Here is an 18,210-nt window from a genome sequence, read left to right as displayed (position 1 = left end):
ACTACAAGTAAAGTGGTCATGTCCAGCTTGAAACTCTTCTCCTTTCTCTGTCATCCGGGTAGCTGTGTATGTATTCTTCTTGAGATCTGTAGCTACATTATTAGAGCCGTTTCGTGTGACAAATATTTTCACGATTATAATTCTGGTCGCAATTGTAACATCTCGGTGAGCTTACGATTACGAGGTAAATGTAATATTCGTTGTTCGTTCCAACAATGGCGTTTCATTCATAGTTTGTAAGGAACAGGAGTTACTTTTCATCCCTCCATAAGAATCTAAGGATGCAAGTGTGATGTCTTTTCAGAAACGTATGCCCTTTTATTTTCTTCTTTTTCGTTTCATCAGTCCTCCCAAAAATGTTGCATAATCGATCCTCGCAAAGGAGCAGCGATTTTAACAACGGTCCGATCAGCATCTCGCTGAGCGAGATTTGTTTCTTTTGACTGACTGATAGTTTGTTTCTTGCTCATTTAGAGAAAAACATGATGTCGTCCTAATCATTGTTCTTTCTCTGAGATAAAAGTACACTTTCCTCCAAAAACGTTTAGCAACATTCACACACTCTCTAGATGATTTATTCACGTGTTTTCTGAATAATTTGAATTTGTTTGCGCATCGGATCACTGAATTTGCTAAGTACTAACAAGACATTCAAATATTTAGCGCAACGAGGAGGGGTCCCTTGTCGTCTTTTTGGAAGATGGCCTATTTGAATGTTGAAGATGATGGTGTGAACTTAAAGACATCTTGCTTTCAGTAGGTAACAACTGAAGTGAGTCATATCCTGCACATCTTTTATTCTTAAAGTCGTCTTCACTGATTGTCGAAGTGTAGTATCAGCTTGATTTAAGGTACTGTTGGTGCTCTCAATGGACTAAATCTTGACATTCTTGTTTAGACAAATCCAGCAAATCATGCCTTTTCTCTTTTGTACTTTTTCCTATGATAAACTACACTTTTGGCTCAGCTGCAACATGTACAGCAATAGAAGTCGGTGAAATAGAAGTTCTTTTAGAAATGAGTTTCCGTTTATTCATCAAATTGGTAAACACTGGTATTATATCATGTTAACTAGGCATCATCATTAACGAATGGGAACTTGAACGAAAGAAGTTTTTGAGTTCGAATGATTACGCCAATACGCGATCTCAAATGAAATTTATAATATTATATTTCGTAAGCCTGGATTTCAATGTCAAAATAAAGACTATTACATCAGATTCATATTTACCGGATTATTCTTCCTTATAGATGGATGGATGGACGGAAGGACGGAAGTTTGTACGTCCGTATATATGTATGTATGATATGACTTCGTAGTATTTTAACTATTTCAGTTTTGTTGCCACATAACTTCCGTCTATAACTGTATAAGGGTGCTAAATATTTTCCGCCATTAGTGCATAAGAACTAAAAATAACTTTAAGAACGTATGGAAAATCAGATGTTGAAAATAATATACATAAATTTGAAAGGTGCTCAGGCAAAACATGATAAACTCCCGCTTCATAACCATTTGTTAATAAAAACCCTTCCGTGACGAATACAATATGAGATGACATGGCTTATTTGTATGTATTTTCCTCATAACAGTTTCAGTATGAACAAAACAAAATCAAATTCAACTTCCTAGTTGAAAATTATAACGTGTAACTGAAATAAAAAGAACATAGCATTAATGGAATCATGCTGTAGTTCGATGATATGATAAAATAACAAATAGAATGTAAAGAAGTGCAAAATCGACCTGTTAAACACAAATATGTAACAGACACACTCATACAGAACTTGTGCTCACGCAACTAGTACTAAACTGTTTTACTAGTGAAGTGTGAATGCACTTATGTGAGATTTTTAAAGTTAAATTCTCGACCAGATGGTTTGGGATTTTCACAGCTGATTGAAAAATTCACCTCAACGATGCACATTATGAATAATTAAATAAATCTTTGGCCGTTAGTACCACTATACTGCAATACGTATCCAAGGACATTTGTTAACGTACTTGTTTGATTCTATACAATGTACGGATGGATATGAAATAAAGGAGACTAAATATTTTCATAACTGGACCAATAGACAAATTTAAAGATACATTTTCGTGTCCATGCGATCATGTGAATGCATGGATGTGAGTGCATCAATGTTCAAGACACCATAAGTCCGTGGATTTCTTGAAACTGATAAGACATCAAATTGTAAATAGTCTGATAACTTATAAGACCTGAATACATCAAGAGTTACAGTCAAATAAGTACTGTTTTACTATAGAACCAGTAATGTTATTCAAAACAAGAAAATGGCACCGGTTGCATGTATGTATTATTATACATTGTTGTCACGTGTAAGAATAAACTTTCTCTTGTCGAACCGGTGATCACAAGGATTTAGGCCAATTACATCAATGTTTATCTTGGAGCAGCAGAGAGGCTGAACAGACCACCTTTTATAAGGTCCATTTCGGAACACTAAGGCTTCCTATGAAAACGAAAAAAAAAAAAAAAAAAAAAAATACGCCGATACATGAAACCGAAGCCTCTAACTTTCCGAGAGTGAGTCTCTCCACCGGGTTAGTTGTTTTTGTTACTTTTTGTCGCGTTAGTGTTTTTTAAAAAGGTACGCGCACGAGTTTACCCACCGTGACACATATCCGTGGCTGCACCCCCTCTGCTGCTGTCTCTCATCCAAAAATGTTATCAAGGCCTATACGATAACGTGATCGGGGGTCATGTAAGTTTATTGTTATAAATCCATGCGGGGTTAACTGAGCCTGACTAAATAAATTTCTAAACTTAATTATGTCCTATCACCGCTACACCAAGTCTGGGGAATATTTTGTAACGTGTGTGTATGAATTCCGTTAAATATAGCATAAATTATTACAGTTGTCTCTGATCACTTTAGGTATTTTTGTATACCGCTGAGTAACATAAATCACATCTGTGTTTTTATGCCTGCCTCGAGAAAATATCCGAGCTGGATTTGACTGTTTATCCAGCATCATCATATACAACTAAATTATTAATAAACCCATCGAGGTCATCTACTGATGGTGCTTCACCGATATCAGTAATAAATTCAATAACATCATCACCCTTCTCGTCCAACAATTTTGCATTTTCATTAAAATCCTTAAGTACTTCGTAACATCTCTGATCATCAACTGACGAAGCTACTAAATAAAATTTATCCCATTTGATCCACCTCATTATTAAATTAAGAAACAGTTGTGTTTTGCCAGACCCCGGATGGGCCAGTTATAATCATTCGGACATAATTTTGTAGCGCTGGATGACGCTTGACCGGCTTTTGCTTTCGTGTCGCTGAAAAACCAATTACATCCAAGATATAGAAATATAATAAATAATATGGATTTATATTGTGTTAAATGCAGGGTGCGTAGCCCCACGGGTGGATTAACAACCATCACAACAAAAAATAACAAATCAGCACTTACGGGTAAGTGTGAACGATGTGGTACAAAAACATTTTAAGTTTATTTCCGCTGACAAACAAAAAGGCAATACTATAAAAAAGGGAGGTGATATTGCCGTGCAGTTAGCAAAGGTACCAAGAACACCATGGGCTATGTACCCAGGCGAAAAACACCTTCCAGGATATAATTAATGTGGTCCTGGTACCAGACTTGATATCCGACTTGATAACCAAGATCAGCCAAGGCCTGGTGAGTATCCAGTAAACGCTATTGATAAAGCATGTCACGCTCATGATGTAGCTTATAAAAGTAAAAACCTAAAAGATAGACATAATGCAGATGTGAAATTAATTCATGCGTTAAATTCCATAAAAAATAAATCTTTCAAAGAATCATTAGCTATTTGGTTGGTGACATCTGCGATGAATGGTAAACTAGCGTTAGGAAATTGAAAATTTCCCGAGCTGGTAATTAATCAACCGATTATTATTATAATGGAGTCGATTTATTATAGCCCAAGATGAACCTGGAGGGGTAGAGCAGCGATTAGTAAACTCGCAGAAGCAGCAAATGTTACACGTATTGCTGCTGAAAAATGGTTAGCACGACAGGCAATATGGCAAATTTAGCTACCGCCACCTAAAAACATCCAGCATGCACATTTTCATGTTAGCGTGCCAAATGAAGTTCATCTGGCCGATATTTTATTTTTACCTCATGATACACGTAGACGTCAGTTAACATACAAATACGCACTAACTGTCGTTGATGTTGCAAGTAGATACAAGGAAGCAGAGCTGCTATCAACAAAGACAGCAACTGAAGTAGCTTCTGCGTTTGAACGAATTTATCAACGTGTGGTCTACGATGGCCACAGCTGCTACAAGTTGATCCTGGCAAAGAATTTCAGGGCGCAGTATCATCGTTAATGAAGCAACGTAGCGTCAAAATCAGACGAGGACATACTGCAATTTATCATGATCAGGCAATTGTTGCGCGATTCAATCGAACACTTGCTGAGCGGTTATTTGGATATCAGTATGCGAAGGAAATAATTAAAGACAAAAGATCTCGCGAATGCGTTGCAGGATTACCAAGTGTGATAGCTGCATTAAATAATGAAATTACTCGAACAACCAATATGAAACCTATTAGCGCGATCACAAAAAAAACTTTATATCCGTACAACGACGTGATTTTTCAAAACAACCAGTATTGGGTAATGTTGCTGTGAGATATTTATATGAACCCGGTGATAAGTACATGATCGTACTCCTCGTTGTTTCATTTCTCTTCGAGTCTGTGGCGCAAAATCATCGATGTTGGGGTTATCATTTAGCTGATAAATTCAATAAATAACCCCGGTCATAGGATACGCTCGATGTTAATATGGTCTATCAATACCATTCAACATTCCTGGTTTGAAATTTTTATTTAGCACAGCGGTTTTTCCATTAGCAAGGACAGGGTCACGTTTGTCATTGATAATCCACTCAGCGGAATCTGTTTCTGATAATGCAACAATTTTTTTTCTTCTGAAAACATTTCTGATCGCTGAGATAATAGATAATGGTTTTCGCCCGCTCATCGTTCATTGTAGCATCAATGACTTCGTTAACACCTTTGGTGTTGCAGATAATTTTGAATGTTGACAATAGGTGAGATGCCCCATCGTCGCGAAATTCTTTTTTAGCATCCTGAATAATATTAATCGGATCATTCGTCAGATCAGCCAGAGCTAGCCTCCCCAAGTCAGGAGTTATTCTGTCAAGATCGAATCTGGATTCAGGAAACGGTGTTTTCCAAGGCTTGATTGTAGAAAATCTCCCAAACTCTTCCATATTATATTTAAAGCAAATATTGAAATTAAAAATATTATATATACAATGACTCAAACAACAAAACAGTGCAGGTGGCTGATGATAGGGTCTGCAACTCCTTGTAACAAATCTTGTGTGAATGAATTCTGCGGACAACATTCGCAAAGCGTGCGTGGAGGAAGTCTTGGTCTAAAACCCTGTTTACGGTGTAGTCTTGGAGTTATAGGGAAAACGCAGTTGTGTGTGCAATGTGGTGGTAAAAAAATATAGAGAACTAAAACGATATTATGAGAAGAAAGAAGACTTGACGTTGCCAAGGTCTTTGATAAGATATAAGAAACCCTGAAGATTATATAGCTAGATTTGTAAAGACAAATTATTATTTAGACAAATATTATATATAAATGGTGCAAAAAGAATTTGTCAGACATCCTATCATCAAGAATTATGAAGCATCTCGTGATGGTGTAGTCAGAAACTGTCAGCGGAAAAAACCATTTGGTGTTGCTGATAATGCTGATTATCTTAGATACACCATCGAATAAAAGGTATTACAATCATAGGTTTGTATACAGACTTTTTACGGGGAGATCAAATAACGGTCTAGTGATCGATCATATTGACTCGGATAAAAAAAATAACTCTTTGAATAACTTACAAGCTATCACACAGAGCGAGAATTCTGCACGTGGGAATTCTGGAAGATGTAGAACAATTGCAAGGAAGGCAGTTAAGGCTGTAAATATTGAGACAGGTAAAGAAATAATATTTCAGTCAATGAACATGAGTGGCAAGTATTTCAGTATTAACTCACGCGGGGTACAACGTGTTGCAGACAAGATAACCAATATGAACAATGGATTTCATTTTGTTATGTTCCAATTATGTTAGATACAGACAACATCCTTGATAAAAACAACGGAGACAACTCTGCCGCGGATATGTAACGCGTTTGATAGAGTTATTGTCATCCTTGTCTCACGGAGATTTCAGAATACAAAATTGATCGCGAAAGTAAATACCGACGGTATGTCGAGAGCGGCTTAATCATCCTGTGTTACACAAGTAAGTACAAACAATAGTATCTACTTGAAGCGTTGAAAGTTGTCTCCGTTGTTTAATAACATTCTCCCCTTGATTTTATCAAGGATTTTATCAAGGACTGTCAGTTATGATAGGTGTAATTGTTCATTCAGGATGGTTTTTTTTTAAGAAACAATAATCTCGTTTTACTGAATCCGTCCGGTTTCCTGGTTCATCTGCATTTTTTCTGCGATTATATTTAAGAAAACATAAAAATACAAACAGCAAAAAGCCACGCCCATCGCGTAAGCTATTTTCGATGTTCCAAGTATTGCTTACCTTATATACTATATGACCCGTTCTATCATTGGAGGCCCGCCCTATATGCCCGATCTTCAAAAGACAAACACACACCCTCCCACCATGTCACCACGTGGTGGGTCCTCTTTTGCACTCCCCCGGGGTTGATTTCGGGGTAGGGTGTGCAAAAATATATTGAACGTAGAGAATGGCTGCCGTGTATGTTGTGCTGTCCTTAGATAAGATTTACGTATTGTGCCGTCCTTAATTAATTGTATATACTATATGAACTGTACCGTCCTTAATTAAAATTGTATATACTACATGTACTTTGCCGTCCTTAGAATTAAGGTTTACTGTAAATATATCTTCCTGAGCCTGCTAGAACGTCATATGGCAATCTATGATTTCACATGGAGATTGTGCCGTCCTTAATTAAAATTGTATATACTACATGTACTGTGCCGTACTTACTGTAAATACGCCTTACTGAGCCTGCTAGACTGTTGTTTGACAATCTAGGGTCTCACATGGGAGTTGTGCTGTCCATAGAATTAAGATGTATGTATGTGCCGTCTTCTACTAAACACGCCCTCCTGAGCCTGATATACTGTTGTCTGATAATATAGGGATTGACATGGGTGTTATATTTCGTGCGCACCCTGAGCCTGCTAGACTGTCACATGATAATCTAGGGCCTCACATGGTCTTGTGTCGTCCTTAGTGTAAAACACCCTTATGGACTTGCTATGTCAACCTAGGAGTTCACATGAGCAAGTAAAAAATTCTTCTAAGCGTATATTTAGTATATAATGAACTAAGAAATTATCAATGATATTATTTCTGTTATTAATACATTTACACATGACGGCATAAATAAATCTGATTAACTAAATCCTGAAGAAATTATTTCCGATTTTGAAACATTACAAGAACGTAAACTTGAAGGGGGATACACACTACCATCAGAATACAAGTTTTTGAAGCAAATTCAGGGGGATGTTTCAATCGTTGGCTACAGTAAAAGAAACTGAAGTAGGGGAATTCCTCTCTCTCTCTCTCTCTCTCTCTCTCTCTCGCAATAGAAAAAATTAGATTAGAGCTGTCTCGTGAATACGAAGCAAGAAAGACAAGTAACACTTGCATAAGACAATTAAGAAGGATTATGTCAAAAACTCAGTTAAAATGAAAGTTAGAGTCATTTCGTGAAAATGAAAGTGAAAGTATGTCTGATTTTAGTCTTTCTCTCTCTGATTTTAGTCGATTTGTCAGTAATAAAATAAGATCCACGTTGTCTTTTGATGAAATCAAGGAGGGGGATTATTATGCATTTTGACAGAGTCAAGGATAAAATCAAGGACTCTACTATTAAAAATCCTTAGGATTTCACATATAAATTCAGACATAGCCTTTTATTTCGTAAATAAGCAAGTGGCCGGTCTGGTCAGTTAGTTTGAAATTTATTCTTTATAATAGCAGATTATAACATCATAGATAGAACGGATTGATCGGTTCTTGCACAATCAGATATCCGGGTGGTACTTGCAGTATAAAAGTATACAAGATATATCCTTGCTGTGTTTGATTTGATATTTCAGTATTTGTGTGATTGTTGCCAACAATTACGTCACATACAATATTGACCGCGATCGTTGAGGTTATATTTACAATTCCCGGTGAAATATGATGGCCTTCACAGTGTTGTCCATTATTGTGCCGGAGAATGTTATCCTGCTCTGGTGTTATCTTTCTCCATTAAGCGAATATTTTAGGAAAATATTCATCAATGATATCGTTGACGGATTTTTTTTATAACTCGGATGGGGTTATATATCCAGGATATTTAAATGTCGGGAGATCTGCTTCTGTTATTTTATGGTTATCGAGAAAAGATCTTCTAATTTCACTTAATGGTTTAATAACTAGATTCATAATTCTGTTGTGATAATATTCAATATCATCAGTGATCTGATTTAGAATTTATATTTGTGTGATGATTTCATCTTTCGTAGACGTCACGTTGAAAAAGTACTCGCTGAAACGCTGACTTAATTTTTCTTGTTGTTTATGGTCACGGTTCATGTGGTCGAAAGCTGGCTCAACGTGTTCCTCGTAAAGGTAACCTCCCAATTCTTCTATACCGTTGTGTAAAACCCAAAAGTGTTTACCATCACTTCCAATCCTAAACGCGCCCCGTCTATCCCATCTTCGAGTTTTTACGTTACACGTCGGATATGAATATATATAACTCGGAGTAATTCCATGGTACGAGCGTTTATCCGAAGTAACATCACCCCGTTTGGTTCGGGTGATACGGCGGGGAGTGGCGGAGTAACTTCAGGCCATCCTAACACGGATCTGATCGACGACTGATATATATCAACGACGTAATCGGGAAAATTTATCTCTATCGCGGCTGATAGTGTTGGTTCATGTACTGTTATGGCTATCATGTATTCTTTCCTCGTAACAGATTTAATTCTACGTTGGAATTCATCATTGATCTGTTCCATCTGATAACTGCCGGTTGATATTCCAACAACTACCGAATCAGGTGTTCCATCTGGCTTATTTTTATTTGCAAACACCAGAGAATTATTTGACTGCAGTCCGCCGAATGATTTTGACCGGATATTTGGCCAAATGGAGTATACTCGCAAATGCGCCAGTGCTAATTCTTTTACTGCAATCGCGGTTGGAAAATTAATACTGAATTCAGGGTTGGTTGAACTTACTGATATCATCGTGGTTTCAGCGGACTTGTATTTGCGATTATCTGCTGTAGTAGTTCTGTCATTATTTAATCCCGTATGATTTAAATCATGGTTTTCTAAATCAATTACTTCATGGTATGTCTTAACCATTATATCAAATTCAGAATCTGATATTGTCGTATCGTCAAGGCTTGATGATATAAACGACGACAATTTAGAGTACGTGTACGCTGCCGTGTGTAATTTTACAGAGTAATCGTGCAATTTTGTGCTCGTGCACGTGGATATCTTTTTCGCGATAATATTAAAAACCCCAGCAATTGTTGCTGATAATGACACACATATTGTCACAGCTACTGCTGCTGTCACTGGTGTTAGCACTGATAATACCACGCCGGTGGACGCAACGAGTGTAGATACCGAGTATACAACAAAATCAATGAGAACTACACGTCTTCGATATGTTTTTACTTTCTTTGTATACTTGTCAACGATGGTTTTTAGCGCTGTTTGCCATTCACGTACTTGGTCATATCTAAATATTTGAACGTCCATTATATTTTACTTAGTAACCAATTGAGGCGTTTCAGCAGCAAATTCCAGATATCACCAGTAAGATGCTGCGGTTAATTTCTTATCAGCTGATTCCAGTATAAATGTTTCTTCGTCTCCGCTTTTTAACACAATAGACACAACCCCGGAAAACTTACTGGTTGAATGCCGCCATGATATGTAGTGTATATACTAAATTTTGCAGCGCTGAACACAGACAACCTGTACACACCAGTGACTTCCGCGGTATGTTTGATAGTATTATTTTGCTGTGACTATGTTGAGAATCATAATGACACTGTGTATGCTACGTTGATGATCTGTTTGTGGGGAATTTTAATCAGATTAATTTTGTTAATGATATCAGAATTTCCACTTACGACATCTTCTAGTGTTTTTCATCGTTTCAATATTCGTCTTGACATCAGAGAGTTTCACGTCCGCGGTCAACAGGGTGCCAAACAAATCATCTGCGATTTCATTAAGTTTTCTAAAGTTTCTACGGAGATTTGTACCCACGTGGACATCATACTCGGCCCGCAACGTGGATAATTTACCATCTACGGTATTGTAGATAATGTCTACATAATTTTTTGTTGCGGAATCTTCGTCGTATGTTGGATCTCTTAGCACGACTATTTTATTTCCGTTCATGCTGAGTTCACCTGTCATTGTGTCGCCGGTATTCTTCAAACGATTACCAACGCTTCTTGCAATTTCATCTCTGATGGTTATAAACGATATATTTGAGTCTCTGAATCTACCACCGTCAGTAAACACACGGATGTTATCCATGGTAGCACCGAGAACTCTACGAATTATATCATTCCATTTGATATTGCTCGTTTTCAAAACGCCGCATTTATCCTTATAAAAAACGACTTCATCTCGGTCAACTCCAGAGAGGTTCGTGATATCTGCGAGTTCGTCTTTAGTCGCGTAATTTGACAAATCTATTTTTTTTAGTTTCAGTAGTATCACCGCGGTATCTTCCATAAATATCTATCATTATTCACAAACGACGCACTTGTATAATTGTGCACAACTTTGTGAGGTGGTAACGATTGTGTCTTTGAAATAGGTTCAAGTACAGCAATTCCTTCACGGCCGCATATTGGTGGATCGGTTAGTGTTTGTGTTGGTAGCGTTGAATACCAAACCTGGGTTTTGTACAGCCTGACATAGCTGGTGAATTCTTGCGGTGGAACTAGCCCATACGAGTTAAAATAAATAATTACACGGGGATCAATCGCGTATGCTACCCAATGAGTTCCTGCAACGGTACTATTATCGAGATTAATAACACCCTTCTCGATGTTGTTTGGTCGCTGAGGTAACTGATCTCGCATTAAAAGACCTCGTAAGTTTTTATTTTTATTTTTGTTTAGCAGCATCAAGTAAATCAAAATCTGACAGCGGCGAAATCAACTAATTGTTCCTGGAAGTCTTAGACCCTTTTCCCAAGGATGAGTTCCTGGAAGCGTTAAGCCCTTTCCCTTTGCTTTTTCTAATGCCATTGCAGCAGTGGTATCAACAGCGCCTAATGCAGCTGCTTTTGCAACGGCTGGAGCTTCAGCGGCTATCAATGATGATATTGTCGCGAGTAACGGAAAGATACCTCTGGTCTTAGCGGCGTCGCTGATGGCTCCGATGGAAAGTTTAAGTCGTATTCCAGTTTTGGATTGTTTGGCTTTATTAAGATGTTTAAGCTGACGTTCCGTCAACGACAGTTTATTTTCACCGTCTGTGATTTGATTGTTTATTGTTATTGTGGTTCCGGGATTTTTATTGATGCAGATTGTAGTTTTTGCATCTGACCAGGAGTCAGACTGACACTAACATGATGGTATGATGACATTTATGATAATACTCGTGTTTTTAAATCGTTGCATATTTTCCACTGGTGCATCAACGACTGTCATTCTACCACCAACACCTTCGTGTAACATTGCTTTGTCACTGAGTATGATCGCGACTGCTCTAGCACCAGCATGAATAACCGGTGGACCAGCTGTTCCTGTTGACACTCGAGCTATGCGGGCTCGAAAGTGTATATCAACGACAGAATAAATCCCAGTGTTCCAACGAGAAATAATGGATTGGATACAGTGTTGTAAAATCGCGCTGAGATATCAGTAAACCAGTATCGATGTTTTGTATGCGTCCCATGTATGATACTAATCTATGATATGCACGTGCAACATGATTATGCTTAAAATCCAGCAGTATTTCTTCAGATGTCCGTTTGTCCTCAAAGCAACTCCAGAAACTCCAAATGGGTAAAATACCATTGGATTTCCTTCTTGTCTTCTTACTCTGTGGTTTGCCTGAAGTGCAACAAATATATGTCGTGGTGCTGACACTCCCTGTTGTGATGCTATTTGCCACGTGAACAAACCAGCGGCGTTAACGGGAGAACTATATGTGGACATTGTAAGCCATGAAAGCATCAATTTACCACCTGTGTTCATAAAAGAATGTAATCGCTGTTCTTCAGTAAGCGATGGAGTCACTACTGGCATCCACAGTGACAGTTTTGTTAGTGTTACTTTACCATCATCAACTTCAGCAGGATGCCATATTGCTTCATTGTCAGTGGGTACTAACAAGTACTACTGTGTGTTTAGCGCCGAATATAACCTTTCTAACATCTTTGCAAAATCCAAAAATGACACAGTGGAATTGCGCTCTTCATTGTCGTTTAACATTCCTCGGCGTGCAGCAAGCCTCATGTTGTCATCTTCATTCATTGATGCAACTTCGGTTCTAGCTGCATTCATTCTTACGTTTCTGTTTTCTGGGTGATCAGATGTGTCTTTTGCAAACATCATTGTTGGACCAGGCGATCTTGTGTAGTCATCGGAGTATCTTGCAAGACCATGTATTGTCGTGGCAACATCGACATTTTCAAGACATGATTCAATATCCTTTCCATCAACAGAGTATGTAGCTCTGTTAAATAACGCCATTATGCCATTATTAACAAAACCAACTCGATCACCAATTCCGTATGCTGCCTCATCTGCTTTTGTACGTCTTCCTTTAACTTCGATAAATCCTTCAGAAGGTAGGAAATATCTGCTTGTGTCCTGAACTTGTAATTCAATTCTTCCACGTGCGTCTGGTCTGTGCGCATCATAAGAATAGTACTGGTAATCACGCACAGACTCATCTTTTGGGAACTGGAGCATCTATGTCAAATACTGTGTCAGTAGTAAATGGGGGCACCCTAGCGACAATGGGAATTAGCATTACAAGACCCCTTGGGCAACTCTAGCGACAATGGAAAATTAACATGGAGAAAAATCGTGGGACAATCTGGCGACAAGGGAAATTAACATGGAGAAAAATCGTGGGTCACTCTAGCGACATGGGGAATTTAACATGGAACTATAGTGTGGGTCTGTCTAGCGACAAGGGGAAATTAACATGGGAATAGAGTTTGGGTTTGTCTAGGGACAAGGGGAATTGAATATGGGATTTTTTTTAAAATTTAAATTTAAATTTAAATTTAAAAAAAGGGGTAGGCAATGGAAAGGCTATCTCTTTTCGAGAAATATGGCTGGCCCTGAAAAGGGCCTTTGGGTTTATGTTAATATTAATATTAACATAGATGGCATCTGTCACATCTTCTTCTTCTTCTTCTTAAACTCCTTCTAACTGCCGGTCCATACACAAGTACCCTCTTGAGACATCCTTGTCTTTCTATGTAAACTCTCCTCATCCATTGACTAGTATCTGTCCTATCAACAACAGTCCACTTGGACCTGACATACATGAGCATGTCCGTCCTAAACATCATGGAAGACACAAGGGTGGATGACTCAACTGTGGTCCACATCTTGAAGCGACGAGAATAGGTGGATCAATGCAGTGAACTGCGCTTATTTATAGGTACAGGAAGGATTGAAACGGATTGAATTCATTCACCAATCCGAACACGCGTTACAAAATTCAGTCAGCTCGCATCCAATCCGAAGAGAGCAGTCTGTGACGTCACGTGGTCTATATAGATTCGTTAGCGCTTGTGTGCAGTCAATCTATGCGACAGTGATTCAACATGACGGAAACTCAGAAAACGATCCATTGGGGTGCACCAGCAGGGGAGACTGCCCAAGGGAACCCGGACTTACTTTCAGAAGAGGTACATTGGGATTTTGTAGATTTTCTTACCTCGCAAGAATTTGTTCCGGAACCTTCGTTACCTTCTTCATTACCGCAAGTGGAGAATTTTACACAGAGACAGAAAGAAGAATTGGAGAAATTTATGCAACGACAAAAGGAAGCGGAACAAGCTTTTCTCCTACAGCAACAGCAACAGCAACAAGAAGAGGTAAGAAAAAAACAACAGCAACAACAGCAAGAAGAAGTAGCAGCAAAGAAACAAGAGGGTGAAAATCAAACGGCTACGGTACTGTTGGACATTTTAGCGGAGTTAAGAAGTCTGAAACAAATGTATCAGACTTCTTTATCACGACCGAAGAGAATACGACCTTCCCGAGCTAAACACGCCAACCCTGTGACTAAGCCTATCGTACCACCCTTAGTGATTTCAACCCAATCATCAGAAGTAGGCCTTGGCCGTGGCAAAGGCTTAAGGCAGTTAAAGTTGATTGGTTAAACTCACCCCTACACCAAAATAAAAAGGCCCTTTTCAGGGCCACCCACATTTCTCGAAAAGAAATACAAGTTCAATTTGCCAATAACTCAAAAATAAACCCCACCCATTTTACCCTTATAGTACGTGTCTGTGTATGAGTGCGTGAGTGTAGCTTCTTATTTTAAAATCAAAACTCAAAGACACTTACCTTATATCATTCATGTATTCTTTTATCCATTTTTTACAATCCCATTCACAGCACAACACTTTAATTAAAAGTTCATTGACTTCTTCTTTCTCCTTGTTTAGTCTCTCTGTTTTTTTAATTTCTTCACCGTTTTTTCCTCATTTTCTTCCCTTCTTCTTTTCTTCTCCTGTTTCTTTGCTTCTTTTAAATAGAATTGTCTTCTTTCTTCCTCTGAAGAATCCCTCTCTTCTTTCGAAGAATCCCTCTCTTCTTCCGAAGAATCCCTCTCTTCTTCTGAAGAATCCTTCTTTTCTTCTGACTCCTCTTGTTTCTTTTTTGGGCAGTCTGGAGACCAATGTCCTTTTTCTTTACAATAATAACAGGTATCTTGACTTTTGTCTTTTTTAGCCCCTGTTTTTTTTTTCTTTTTTGACGGTCTGGACACTCTGAAGACCAATGCCCTTTCTTCTGACAGATATAGCAAGTATCCTGACTCTTATCTCGAAAGGAAGGAGAGTAGTCTGTCGGCTGGTCTGAAGAGAATTTTCTAATGACCCCTCGCAAAGCTCTGACGAAACGTTCGATTTGGCTAGTCTCTTCCATCGTTCTCCTCGGTTTGAGAGTGAAATGAATAGTGAAAGGACAAGACACACTCTTTTTATATACGCTGGTTTGCCATGACTATAAATTAGTCTATGGTGTTTGAACTTTTGCACTCAAGATGAAACGATCCTATTCATTCGAGAAGAAAGAAGAAGAAGAAAGTAAGAGGCAGAAACGTGATCTATCGCCTCGTACCAGAGCTGAAATCTTGGCACAAATTCATGCCAGTGATTTTGAAGAGGACATGAGTGAACAAGAATCCGAACCCTCTAAACCAAGTTCACCACCCTTAGTCAACCCTGAAAAGTACAATTCCATTCGAGAGACGGAAAAGCGCTCATCTAGAAAATTTAGAACCACGGCTTACACCTACACGGTGAAGTTTAAAGATTTAAAGGCCGACGTACCCTTGGAGAAAGCAGAAGGGTTTATCACCGAGATGTGGGATTCTTTGCTCACCTCACTCAAGCGACAATGTCAACCCAAAGAAGACGATCGCTTGACACTATCCATAGATCACGACGGTTTGAAATCCCCTGTTTGGATCGAGTTTAGCAGACCCGTAGAACTAACCCCTTCCAAAATCATGGACAAGATTCAACACGTACAACAATCTAATGACCAGTTTGACATCACCGATGGTAAAGCCACACTGAAAATGGTCCACGTCTCTCTTCCTCAAGGGACAGGACGCAAAAAGATGTTATTGGTGGACAACCTTCGCAACACCAAAACAAGTCTCGTCCGAATTCACAACCCTCAAGACCAGATGTGTTTAGCCCGTGCCATCGTGGTGGGACGAACCTATGCCAACAAGAACGACACGGTAGAATGGAAAAGAACCTGGAAAACTATTCAACGATCCGATCCAGCCAAACAACGAAATGAAGCAGAACTCCTGTTACAACAAGCCGGACTGTCCAAAGACACACCCTGTGGCATTCCTGAGATGCAAAAATTGCAAGATGCCCTAGCTCCACGCTACACCTTGAAAGTGCACCCTCAAGAAATGCGTGGAACTCTGTTGTTTCGAGGCCAAGATTTTAAGGACGGAAAATACATTCATGTCTATTATCACGATGAACATTTCGATACCATTACCAGTATCACTGGATTCCTGGGATACAGTTATTATTGTGAGAAATGTGATTATGGCTATAACAATCGAGAGCAACACAAGTCTTGTGGATCGAAATGCCCAGGATGTTTGGCCTCTCCACCCTGTCTGAGCGAAGAACCAGTGCCTTGTTCAACTTGTCTGCGCACGTTTGTCAGCCCTACCTGTTACCAGCAACATTTGAAAACACAAGGTTCACAGAAGAAATGTGCTTGTCAGCTCCTGAGATTGTGCCCTACGTGTGGACAAGGCATACGTACCAATAGTACCAAGGCACACGTATGTCGAGGAAAGAAAAAATGTCACATTTGTCACCACATCGTGGACTTGGAACACGAATGTTACGTGCAAAAATACCAACCCCCACCAGAGAAAGAGGACGGTCACAAGAAGAAAGGCAATTTCATCTTTTTCGATTTCGAATGCATGCAAGAGACCGGCATTCACATTCCTAATTTCTGCGTGGCTCATCGAGCGTGCGAGAAGTGCATTCAAGAACCTATCTTCAGTCATTGCCCTCACTGCAGCAAGATTCCTGGAGGACGTGAAAAAATCTTTCGAGGACCAAACACGTTAGCCGATTTTGCCCAATGGGTCTTAGACCCCATCGACAAGACATGGAGCAAAGAGGACATCGAACGTTACGGAGATTGTCATCGTCATGCCACGGTGATGGCTCACAATTTCTCCGGATACGATGGACAGTTTCTTCTCAGATACTATACGGAACAAGGCACCGAACGTCCTAAAGTCACTTTGAACGGAGCCAAAATCATTTTCATGCAAGTGGGACAAGTACAGTTTAAAGATTCGATGAGTTACTTGGCCATGCCTTTGAGTCGAATGCCTAAAACGTTTGGAATGACAGAAATGGCTAAAGGGTACTTTCCACACTTTTTCAATACGGAAGCCAATCAACATGCCGTTCTACCCCATTTGCCTGAGGCTCACTATTACGACCCCGACAACATGCGTACCGAACAACGAGAAGCTTTCTACGCTTGGTACCAGGCTCATGCCTCTGACCCCTTCGACTTTCAGGAAGAAATGTTAAAGTATTGTCGTTCCGACGTGGACATTTTACGGCGTTGCTGTGGAAAATTTCGAGAACTGTTCATGGAACACGGAGGGGTCGATCCTTTGAAAGAAGCTTGCACCATTGCCAAAGCGTGTTCCTTAGTGTACCGCCAACGATTCATGCCTGAAAACACCGTGGCTGTCATCAGTCCTCAAACGACCCACTATGTCAAGCGTCAATACTCGGTCAAAGCCCTACGTTGGTTACATTACTTGTGCGACAAGGAAGACAAATGGATTCAGCATGCCCGCAACGGAGGAGGCGAAAAGACCATCGGAACGTATTCGGTAGATGGCTGGGACTTAGAAAACCCCAAGATCGTGTACGAGTTTAACGGTTGCTTATTTCACGGATGTCCCATCTGTTACCCTGACCGTGACACTAAAAATCAGTTTTTGCAACGAACCATGGAAGACTTGTACCAGGACACTTGTCAGCGACGCCTAAAGTTAGAACAGCAAGGATACCAAGTGGTGGAAATGTGGGAACACGAGTACGATCACCGTTTGAAAACCGATCCCGAGTTTAAACACCTCGTGGAAAGTTACCAGTTCATGGACCCGCTGAACCCGAGGGATAGTTTGTACGGAGGAAGGACCAATGCCACCTGTTTGCTGTACCAAGCCGACGAAGAGAAAGGAGAAGAAATCAAATACTTGGACGTGTGTTCGCTGTATCCCTACGTGTGCAAATATTGTCGCTTTCCTGTAGGGCACCCGCAATTGTTCACGGAACACATCGACCTGAAAAACATTCGACAATACGAAGGCTTGATCAAGT

The sequence above is a fragment of the Sinohyriopsis cumingii genome, chromosome 15 (assembly GCF_028554795.1).
Source record: "Sinohyriopsis cumingii isolate HCF-2022 chromosome 15, ASM2855479v2, whole genome shotgun sequence".
Taxonomy (NCBI): domain Eukaryota; kingdom Metazoa; phylum Mollusca; class Bivalvia; order Unionida; family Unionidae; genus Sinohyriopsis; species Sinohyriopsis cumingii.
This window is presented reverse-complemented; position numbering follows the sequence as displayed.